General features: G+C 47.0%; 1 long non-coding RNA gene across 1 annotated transcript; it reads left to right on the forward strand.

Annotated features, from left to right (window-relative positions):
- Nucleotides 1-607: 607 nt before the first annotated feature.
- On the forward strand, nt 608-5851 carry LOC144495545 (uncharacterized). The gene is made up of 3 exons (XR_013498284.1): nt 608-672; nt 797-914; nt 5629-5851. It is a non-coding gene; the product is annotated as an uncharacterized LOC144495545 (long non-coding RNA).
- Nucleotides 5852-11673: the final 5822 nt, after the last annotated feature.

Genomic DNA, 11673 nt, shown 5'->3' on the forward strand with positions numbered 1-11673 from the left:
CGCCCTACTATTAACTGAGTTAGTCCTGCCCTGGTTCAATCTACCAAAATGCATCATCTCGCATTTGTCTAAATTAATCTCCATCTGCCCATTCGTCAGCCCACTGGCCCAATTGATCAAGATGCCGTTGCAATTGGAGATAACTTTCTACACTGTCCACTATGCCATCAATCTTGGTGTCATCTGCAAACTTACTAACCATGCCCTCTATATTCTCATCCAAATCATTGACATAAATGATAAATAACAGTGGACCCAGCGCCGATCCCTGAGGCACACCGCTGGTCACAGGCCTCCAGTTTGAAAAACAACCCTCTACAAGGTTGGAGGGTCGATGGGCCTGTTCCTGTGCAATACTTTTCTTTGTTCTTTGTCATAGAGCCACAGATGTTTACAGCATGGAACTTGTCCATTGCCATCCAGTTTTTACCATTTCTGTGCTGTAAGATTCTATGTAAAACAAAACTTCTCTCGATCCGGCTCTTGCCCCATCGCTGAATGTTGGAAATCATTTTTGATGTTCAAATGTTTTGGAAACTTTTTTTGTTCCTTTGTCTAAAGTTGATGTGTGTTTAATTTAATCGGAATCTATCCCTCATTTATCCACAGGTATTCGCCCATGTCCCTGACATCAAAACGGGTTCAAACCTTGAACTCTTCATAGGAGAAAATGTAAGTGGTCGAAGATGCAATTGGTGGAAGAACAAAAACTTGCATTTCTATAGCACCTTCAGTTCCCAGTTCTGTAGAAGGATCATCCGGATTCAAAACGTTAACTCTGTTTCTCTCTCCACAGTTGCTGCCGGACCTGTTGAGATTTTCCAGCACTTTTGGTTTTCATCTCAGGGTTCTTCAGAGAAGCGTCCATCAAACCAGCATGTGATACCGAGCCGCATTCAGATATTTCAGGGCAGGTGATCCAAAGCCTGTACAAGGAGGTTGATTCTAAGGAAGGAGGAGGGGAGAGAGGGGGAGAGATGCAGGGAGGGGAATTTGAGGGTGTTAGGGCCTTGGCACCTGAAGGTACGGCCACCAATGATGGAGTGATGAATATGGAGCATGTGCAAGAGGCAGAAAATACTTGGAATGCTGAGCTCTTAGAACTGGAGAAGGGTATCATAGGATCCCTACAGTGCAGAAGAGGCCATTCAGCCCATCGAGCCTGCACTGACTCTCTGACAGAGTATCATACCTCTCCCGCTCTATCCATGAAATCCCACACATTTACCTTGGCCAATCCATCTAACCTACACATCTTGGGACATTAAGGGGCAATTTAGCATGGCCAATCACCCTAACCTGCACATCTTTGGACTGTGGGAGGAAACCGGAGCACCCGGAGGAAACCCACGCAGACACGGGGAGAACGTGCAGACTCCGCACAGACAGTGACCCAAGCCGGGAATCGAACCCGGGTCCCTGGAGCTGTGAGGCAGCAGTGCTAACCACTGTGTCACCGTGCCACCCAGAAAGAGAGGATTTGGTCATGGAACATAAATGAAACCAGGTGGGAAACATGCCCCTGGCTATAATAGGAATCTGCATTTGATTGGATCTCCACCAAACCATTATAGGTTGGAGACTTCAATCCTGCACCATAGATGTGCCGTGTTCCTTTAATATAACCTCTCTAATTGGTGCACTTAAGGGAGAATATTTAACTCCATACCTTTCAAGATGTCATATACATGGATTTTAGTAAGGCGTTTGATAAGGTCCCCCATGGTCGGCTTATGATGAAAGTGAGAAGGTGTGGGATAGAGGGAAAGTTGGCCGATTGGATAGGTAACTGGCTATCCACAGAGGGTGGTGGTGGATAGAAAATTTTCGGACTGGAGGCAGATTGCTAGCGGAGTGCCGCAGGGATCAATGCTTGGTCCTCTGCTCTTTGTGATTTTTATTAATGACTTAGAGGAGGGGGCTGAAGGGTGGATCAGTAAATTTGCTGATGACACCAAGATTGGTGGAGTAGTGGATGAGGTGGAGGGCTGTTGTAGGCTGCAAAGAGACATAGATAGGATGCAAAGCTGGGCTGAAAAATGGCAAATGGAGTTTAACCCTGATAAATGTGAGGTAATTCATTTTGGTAGGACTAATTTAAACGTGGATTACAGGGTCAAAGGTAGGGTTCTGAAGACTGTGGAGGAACAGAGAGATCTTGGGGTCCATATCCACAGATCTCTAAAGGTTGCCACTCAAGTGGATAGAGCTGTGAAGAAGGCCTATAGTGTGTTAGCTTTTATTAACAGGGGGTTGGAGTTTAAGAGCCGTGGGGTTATGCTGCAACTGTACAGGACCTTGGTGAGACCACATTTGGAATATTGTGTGCAGTTCTGGTCACCTCACTATAAGAAGGATGTGGAAGCGCTGGAAAGAGTGCAGAGGAGATTTACCAGGATGCTGCCTGGTTTGGAGGGTAGGTCTTATGAGGAAAGGTTGAGGGAGCTAGGGCTGTTCTCTCTGGAGCGGAGGAGGCTGAGGGGAGACTTAATAGAGGTTTATAAAATGATGAAGGGGATAGATAGAGTGAACGTTCAAAGACTATTTCCTCGGGTGGATGGAGCTATTACAAGGGGGCATAACTATAGGGTTCGTGGTGGGAGATACAGGAAGGATATCAGAGGTAGGTTCTTTACGCAGAGAGTGGTTGGGGTGTGGAATGGACTGCCTGCAGTGATAGTGGAGTCAGACACTTTAGGAACATTTAAGCAGTTATTGGATAGGCACATGGAGCACACCAGGATAATGGGGAGTGGGATAGCTTGATCTTGGTTTCAGATAAAGCTCGGCACAACATCGTGGGCCGAAGGGCCTGTTCTGTGCTGTTCTATGTTCTATGATTAAGTTAACCTGTAAAAACATTGTGTGGAGATGCCGGCATTGGACTGGGATGGGCACAGTAAGAAGTCTCACAACACCAGGTTAAAGTCCAACAGGTTTATTTGGAATCACGAGCTTTCGGAGCGCCGCTCCTTCATCATTGTGAACCGACTTCTCCATTCATCTGATGAAGGAGCAGGGCTCCGAAAGCTCATAAGAACATAAGAACATAAGAAATAGGAGCAGGAGTAGGCCATCTAGCCCCTCGAGCCTGCCCCGCCATTCAATAAGATCATGGCTGATCTGACGTGGATCAGTACCACTTACCCGCCTGATCCCCATAACCCTTAATTCCCTTACCGATCAGGAATCCATCCATCCGCGCTTTAAACATATTCAGCGAGGTAGCCTCCACCACCTCAGTGGGCAGAGAATTCCAGAGATTCACCACTCTCTGGGAGAAGAAGTTCCTCCTCAACTCTGTCTTAAACCGACCCCCCTTTATTTTGAGGCTGTGTCCTCTAGTTTTAACTTCCTTACTAAGTGGAAAGAATCTCTCCGCCTCCACCCTATCCAGCCCCCGCATTATCTTATAAGTCTCCATAAGATCCCCCCTCATCCTTCTAAACTCCAACGAGTACAAACCCAATCTCCTCAGCCTCTCCTCATAATCCAAACCCCTCATCTCCGGTATCAACCTGGTGAACCTTCTCTGCACTCCCTCCAATGCCAATATATCCTTCCTCATATAAGGGGACCAATACTGCACACAGTATTCCAGCTGCGGCCTCACCAATGCCCTGTACAGGTGCATCAAGACATCCCTGCTTTTATATTCTATCCCCCTCGCAATATAGGCCAACATCCCATTTGCCTTCTTGATCACCTGTTGTACCTGCAGACTGGGCTTTTGCGTCTCATGCACAAGGACCCCCAGGTCCCTTTGCACGGTAGCATGTTTTAATTTGTTTCCATTGAGATAGTAATCCCATTTGTTATTATTTCCTCCAAAGTGTATAACCTCGCATTTCTCAACGTTATACTCCATTTGCCATATCCTCGCCCAGTCACTCAGCCTGTCCAAATCTCTCTGCAGATCTTCTCCGTCCTCCACACGATTCACTTTTCCACTTATCTTTGTGTCGTCTGCAAACTTCGTTACCCTACACTCCGTCCCCTCCTCCAGATCATCTATATAAATGGTAAACAGTTGCGGCCCGAGTACCGATCCCTGCGGCACGCCACTAGTTACCTTCCTCCAACCGGAAAAACACCCATTTATTCCGACTCTTTGCTTCCTGTCGGATAGCCAGTCCCCAATCCACTTTAACACACTACCCCCAACTCCGTGTGCCCTAATCTTCTTCAGCAGCCTTTTATGGGGCACCTTATCAAACGCCTTTTGGAAATCCAAAAACACCGCATCCACCGGTTCTCCTCCATCAACCGCCCTAGTCACATCTTCATAAAAATCCAACATGTTCGTCAAGCACGACTTTCCCCTCATGAATCCATGCTGCGTCTGATTGATCGAACCATTTCTATCCAGATGCCCTGCTATCTCCTCTTTAATAATGGATTCCAGCATTTTCCCTACTACAGACGTTAAGCTGACCGGCCTATAGTTACCCGCCTTTTGTCTCCTTCCTTTTTTAAACAGCGGCGTAACATTAGTCGTTTTCCAATCAACCGGCACTACCCCAGAATGCAACGAGTTTTGATAAATAATCACTAACGCATCCACTATTACCTCTGACATTTCTTTCAATACCCTGGGATGCATTCCATCCGGACCCGGGGACTTGTCCACCTTCAGTCCCATTAGTCTACCCAGCACTGCCTCTCTGGTAACATTAATCGTATTAAGTATTTCTCCTGCTGCCAACCCTCTATCGTTAATATTTGCCATACTATTTGTGTCCTCCACCGTGAAGACCGACACAAAAAACTTATTTAAAGACTCAGCCATATCCTCATTTCCCACTATTAACTCCCCCCTCTCGTCCTCCAAGGGTCCAACATTCACTCTAGCCACTCTATTCCTTTTTATATATTTATAAAAACTTTTACTATCATTTTTTATATTAATTGCTAGCCTAGCTTCATAGTCTATCCTTCCTTTCTTTATCGCTTTCTTAGTCTCTCTTTGTTGTTTCTTAAATTTTTCCCAATCACTTGTTTCTCCACTATTTTTGGCCACTCTGTACGCAGCTGTTTTTATTTTAATACTCTCCTTTATTTCCTTCGTTATCCACGGCTGGTTCTCCCTTTTCTTACAATCCTTGTTTTTTGCTGGAATATATTTTTGCTGAGAACTGAAAAGGATCTCCTTAAAAATCCTCCACTGTTCCTCAGCTATCCTACCTGCCAGCCTGCTCTCCCAGTCTACCTTAGCCAATTCATCCCTCATCCTATCATGACTCCAAATAAACCTGTTGGACTTTACCCTGGTGCTGTGAGACTTCTTACTGTGTAAAAACTTTAACATATGGCTGGTGGGGGCCTGTGCACTCCACATGTTTGACAGCGTGGGATCCAATGGATTATTTTAGTTTGAGAGGCCAACAGTCCTTGTCACATGCAGGGGTGTTATTCACGTGGGGATCCGTTAACTGGAGTGTAATACAGAATGACACCCATGGGGTGAGTTCAATCCTTGGATGGACTGTGGTGTTAATGGAGGCTGTCTCCTCATGTTGCCCCATGTCTGATATAGAGTGATATCCCTCAAGCTATGTAACCTCTCAAACAGGGGGAGATGGCCACAGTGCCTCAGGGACTATGGCTAATTACCTGTTTACTATTCAGACTTCCAGAAAAGCACTGGACCATCCTCCCTAACAGCACAGTGGATGTACCTACACCTCAGGGGCTGCAGCGGTTCAAGAAGGCAGCTCACCACCACCTTCTCAACCAGGGATGGACAATAAACGCTGACCAGCCAGTGATGCCCGTGTCCCACGAATGAATAAATAAAAAGTGATGTGGTTATACCCTGTAAAGTACAGAAAATAAAGTGTTCTCCTGCTGCTTTGTGTTTCTCGCTGGCTTTTTTATACTAATTCTAGATGGTTCATCTCTCCTGCCCTGCACTATTGTGATGCTGTGTGCATCATAACACATACACCTGCACTGATCAATGTTATTGTCTACAAAATGATGAGGGGAAGAGGTAGAGTGGGCAGAATAAAATTGTTTCCCTTGGTGGAGAATTCTGGAACCAGGGGATTAAAGATTCCAGATAAGTGGCGGTAGGTGGAAAGGGGACATGAGGAAGAACGTTTTTACGCTGAGGATGGTGGGTGTCTGGAATTTGCTGCCTGAGTTGATGATGGAGGCAGTACCTGGATCCGCACCTTAAGCGCTGTGAGCTACATTGCCGGGTGCAAGAAGGTGGGATTAGAAAGGGCACCTGGCTGTCCTTGGGCTGGCATGGACAAGATGGGCTGAATGGCCTCCTTCTGTGCTGTAACCTTTCTATGATTCTATAAACTGCCTTCATTAAAATAGTGTGTGGTTTGAGTCACACCATCTCACAAACATTTGTTTAATCATAGCCGCATATAATTCAGACCTCTCGCATATCTCCCAACTCACCTCGCCTCGCTAATCTCTGGAAATCCTCCCCAACCCTCTCCCCCTAGGATTCTGCTTCAGGATCCTCCTTAAATTCTATGGGTGGGATTTTCCGGCCCTTCCCACCGCCGGGATCTCCCAGTCCTGCCAACAGCGGTCGGCCCACAGCGGGTTGTGGCAGACGGATGGGTGAGCCACGCCAAACGCTGTAGATATCGGCGGGACTGGAAGATCATAGAAACCATTGAATATAGAAACCCTACAGTGCGGGAGGAGGCCGTTCGGCCCATTGAGTCTGCACCGACAACAATCCCACCCAGGCTCCATCCGCGTAACGCACGTATTTATCCTGCTAATCCTCCTGACACTAAGGGGCAATTTATCATGGCCAATCAACCTGACCCGCACATCTTTGGACTGTGGGAGGAAACTGGAGCACCGAGAGGAAACCCATGCAGACACGGGGAGAATGTGCACACGGACAGTGACCCAAAGCCGGAATTGAACCCGGGCCCCTGGCGCTGTGAGGCAGCAGTGCTAACCGCTGTGCCACCCTGGCCAATGGTGCCGGAAAACTGGTCGCTGGAGCGTCGGAAATTCCCACCCAATGTCTTTGACTAAGCTTTCGGCCAGTGGTTTTAATAAATCCTTCAGCGCAGTATCTGTTACCGCCCGGTATCGCTGCTTTTTAATATTAATTCCCTGAAAGAAAAGGTTCCAAGGAATCACCGGGTGACATTTACAAACAATAGCATTACTGTCAAAGAGTTTGTGTTCTGTGTTTTTCTACCCTTAGTTCACTTGTCCTAATTTTAATTTGAAGACTTGTTACAGTTCCAACTCTCTTAAATTAACTATTATTAAAAAGCCCCAAGGCTGCCGACTGGAGATGTTGAGCAAAATCAAATTACGATAGATTTAGTGTTTTTTTTTGTGGAGTTCATTTTTTAAAAATTATTTTTGAAGTGGTTTCAGCTTCTCCAGGATATTGTTGCTCAACTCAACAGCGAAAGGAAGAAAAGAGACATATTGTAACCGATAGGTCCTAATGCTTCAGTTCTTTAGCATTCTGGCCTAAGTCCCAACACATTAAAAGCACTGTATAAATGTAAGTTGTAGTTGTGATTATTTTACACACATTGTGTGTCATAGAGTCAGAGAGGTTTACAGCATGGAAACAGGCCCTTCAGCCCAACTTGTCCATGCTGCCCTTTTTTTAAAACCCCTAAGCTAGTCCCAATTGCCCGCATTTGGCCCATATCCCTCTATACCCATCTTACCCATATAACTGTCTAAATGCTTTTTAAAAGACAAAATTGTACCCGCCTCTACTACTGTCTCTGGCAGCTTGTTCCAGATACTCACCACCCTCTGTGTGAAAAACCTGCCCCTTACATTTCTTTTAAACTTCCCCCCTCTCACTCTTAACCTATGCCCCAGAGTAACTGACCCTTCGACCCTAGGAAAAAGACTCTAATTATCCACTCTATTCAAGCCTGTCATAATCTTGTAAACCTCTATCAGGTTCCCCCCTCATCCTCCGACGTTCCAATGAAAACAATCCAAGTTTGTTCAACCTTTCTTCATGGTCTATATCCTCCAAACCAGGCAACATCCTGGTAAATCTCCTCTGCACCCTTTCCAATACATCAACATCCTTCTGGTAGTGTGGCGACCAGAATTGTACACAATACTCCAAATGCGGCCTAACCAAAGTCTTATACAGCTGCAACATGATTTTCCAATTCCTATACTCAACGCCCCGACTGATGAAGGCCAGCATGCCATACGCCTTCTTGACCACCTTGTCGTAGATTAGCTTGTTCCACTCCATCTGACGAAGGAGCAGCGCTCCGAAAGCTAATGGCATTTGCTACCAAATAAACAAAGAACAACAACAAAGAACAATACAGCACAGGAACAGGCCCTTCGGCCCTCCAAGCCCGCGCCGCTCCCCGGTCCAGGATTGAATCCTGAATCCAGGATCCCCGCCCAATTTTCCAGCCTATCTACATACCAATATCCTATCCACCGAGCTGTCCCTCACAGCTACGATGCTTTGTTCATTACAACCTATTAACTTACCGCCACCCCCCCATTCCAGACCATGTGATCTCCAGGGAGAGGCGAAAACCCAGAGTGAAAAACCCCAGGGCCAATATGGGGAAAAAAAAATCTGGGAAATTCCTCTCCGACCCCCTGAGGCGATCGAAACGAGTCCAGGAGATCACAATGGCCCCGATCGGAAAATGCTTCCCAACCCTAGTCATTTCCACTTCCACGAACACCATATGAATTCCCTGCCCCCGAGACAGGTTCCCAACTATCCGCAGTCTCACTCTGTACTGGCACCAGCAAGATGATCGTAGAATGAAGCCTTGAAACGAGAAACCAGGAACAATTAGCCCGCGCCGCTCCCTGGTCCAAACTAGACCACTCTTTTGTATCCCTCCATTCCCACTCCGTTCATATAGCTGTCTAGATAAGTCTTAAACGTTCCCAGTGTGTCCGCCTCCACCACCTTGCCCGGCAACACATTCCAGGCCCCCACGACCCTCTGTGTGAAATATGTCCTTCTGATATCTGTGTTAAACCTCCCCCCCTTCACCTTGAACCTATGACCCCTCGTGAACGTCACCACCGACCCGGGGAAAAGCTTCCCACCGTTCACCCTATCTATGCCTTTTATAATTTTATACACCTCTATTAAGTCTCCCCTCATCCTCCGTCTTTCCAAGGAGAACAACCCCAGTTTCCCCAATCTCTCCTCATAACCAAGCCCCTCCATACCAGGCAACATCCTGGTAAACCTCCTCTGTACTCTCTCCAAAGCCTCCACGTCCTTCTGGTAGTGTGGCGACCAGAACTGGACGCAGTATTCCAAATGCGGCCGAACCAACGTTCTATACATCTGCAACATCAGACCCCAACTTTTATACTCTATGCCCCGTCCTATAAAGGCAAGCATGCCATATGCCTTCTTCACCACCTTCTCCACCTGTGACGTCACCTTCAAAGATCTGTGGACTTGCACACCCAGGTCCCTCTGCGTCTCTACACCCTTTATGGTTCTTCCATTTATCTTGTAGCTCCTCCCTACATTATTCCCACCAAAATGCATCACTTCGCATTTATCAGGATTGAACTCCATCTGCCATTTCCTTGCCCAAATTTCCAGCCTATCTATATCCTTCTGTAGCCTCTGACAATGTTCCTCACTATCTGCAAGTCCTGCCAGTTTTGTGTCGTCCGCAAACTTACTGATCACCCCAGTTACTCCTTCTTCCAGATCATTTATATAAATCACAAACAGCAGAGGTCCCAATACAGAGCCCTGCGGTACACCACTAGTCACAGGCCTCCAGCCGGAAAAAGACCCTTCCACTACCACCCTCTGTCTTCTATGACCAAGCCAGTTCTCCACCCATCTAGCCACCTCCCCCTTTATCCCATGGGATCCAACCTTTTTCACTAGCCTACCATGAGGGACTTTGTCAAACGCTTTACTAAAGTCCATATAGACAACATCCACGGCCCTTCCTTCGTCAACCATTTTGGTCACTTCTTCAAAAAACACCACCAGGTTAGTGAGGCATGACCTCCCTCTCACAAAACCATGTTGACTATCGTTAATGAGTTTATTCCTTTCTAAATGCGCATACATCCTATCTTTAAGAATCTTCTCCAACAACTTCCCCACCACGGACGTCAAGCTCACCGGCCTATAATTACCCGGGTTATCCTTCCTACCCTTCTTAAATAACGGGACCACATTGGCTATCCTCCAATCCTCTGGGACCTCACCTGTGTCCAGTGACGAGACAAAGATTTGCGTCAGAGGCCCAACTATTTCACCTCTCGTCTCCCTGAGCAGCCTTGGATAGATTCCATCAGGCCCTGGGGATTTGTCAGTCTTTATATTCTCTAACAAACCTAACACTTCCTCCTTTGTAATGGAGATTTTCTCCAACGGTTCAACACTCCCCTCCGAGACACTCCCAGTCAACACATCCCTCTCCTTTGTGAATACCGACGCAAAGTATTCATTTAGGATCTCCCCTCCTCTTTGGGCTCCAAGCATAAGTCCCCACTTTTGTCCCTGAGAGGTCCCATTTTTTCCCTAACAACCCTTTTGTTCCTAACGTATGAATAAAATGCCTTGGGATTCTCCTTAATCCTGTCTGCCAAGAACATTTCGTGACCCCTTTTTGCTCTTCTAATTCCCCGTTTGAGTATTTTCCTACTTTCATTATACTCCTCCAGAGCTCCCTCCGTCTTTAGCTGCTTGGACCTAACATACGCCTCTCTTTTCTTTTTGACCAGTCCCTCAATTTCCCTGGTTATCCACGGTTCTCTAATCCTACCCTTCCTATCCTTCTTTTTTACAGGCACATGCTTGTCCTGTAGCCCTAACAACCGTTCCTTAAAAGACTGCCACATACCAGATGTGGATTTACCCTCAAACAGCCTCTCCCAATCAAGAGCTGCCAATTTCTGCCTGATCCCACTAAAGTTAGCCTTCCCCCAATCCAACACCTTACCCTTGGGATACCACTCATCCTTTTCCATCACTATCCTAAAGCTAACAGAATTGTGGTCACTATTTGCCACATGTTCCCCGACCAAAACTTTGAAGACCTGACCGGGCTCATTCCCCAGCACCAGGTCCAGTATAGCCCCCTCTCTAGTTGGGCTGTCCACATATTGTTCCAACGAACCCTCCTGTACACATTTTACAAATGCCTCACCATCCAGAGTCCCTGCCCTCAGCGATTTCCAGTCTATACCAGGGAAATTGAAGTCTCCCACTACAACAACCCTATATTTCCTGCACCTATCCAGTATCTCCTGACATATCCATTCTTCCACTTCCCTTGGGCTGTTGGGGGGCCTGTAGTACACCCCCAACATAGTAACTGCGCCTTTCCTGTTTCTAAGCTCCACCCAGAGTGACTCGCTACACGACTCCTCCGAATTGTCCTCCCTCTGCACCGCTGTAATATGCTCTCCAACCAATACCGCTACTCCCCCACCTCTTTTGGCCCCTCCTCTGTCTCGCCTAAAACACTTGTACCCTGGAATATTCAGCTGCCAGTCCTGTCCCTCTTTCAACCAAGTCTCCGTCACCGCAACCACATCCAAATTCCTCGTGCGCATTAAGGCCCCAAGTTCGTCTGTTTTACCTGCTACGCTCCTTGCATTGAAGTATAAGCACTCCAGACCCCCAGGCTCAGTGAGGTCGTCCTCCCCCAGAGTGCTCTTCTTCTTTGCCAGCCT

This window comes from Mustelus asterias, chromosome 7 (genome assembly GCF_964213995.1).
Source record: "Mustelus asterias chromosome 7, sMusAst1.hap1.1, whole genome shotgun sequence".
Taxonomy (NCBI): Eukaryota; Metazoa; Chordata; class Chondrichthyes; order Carcharhiniformes; family Triakidae; genus Mustelus; species Mustelus asterias.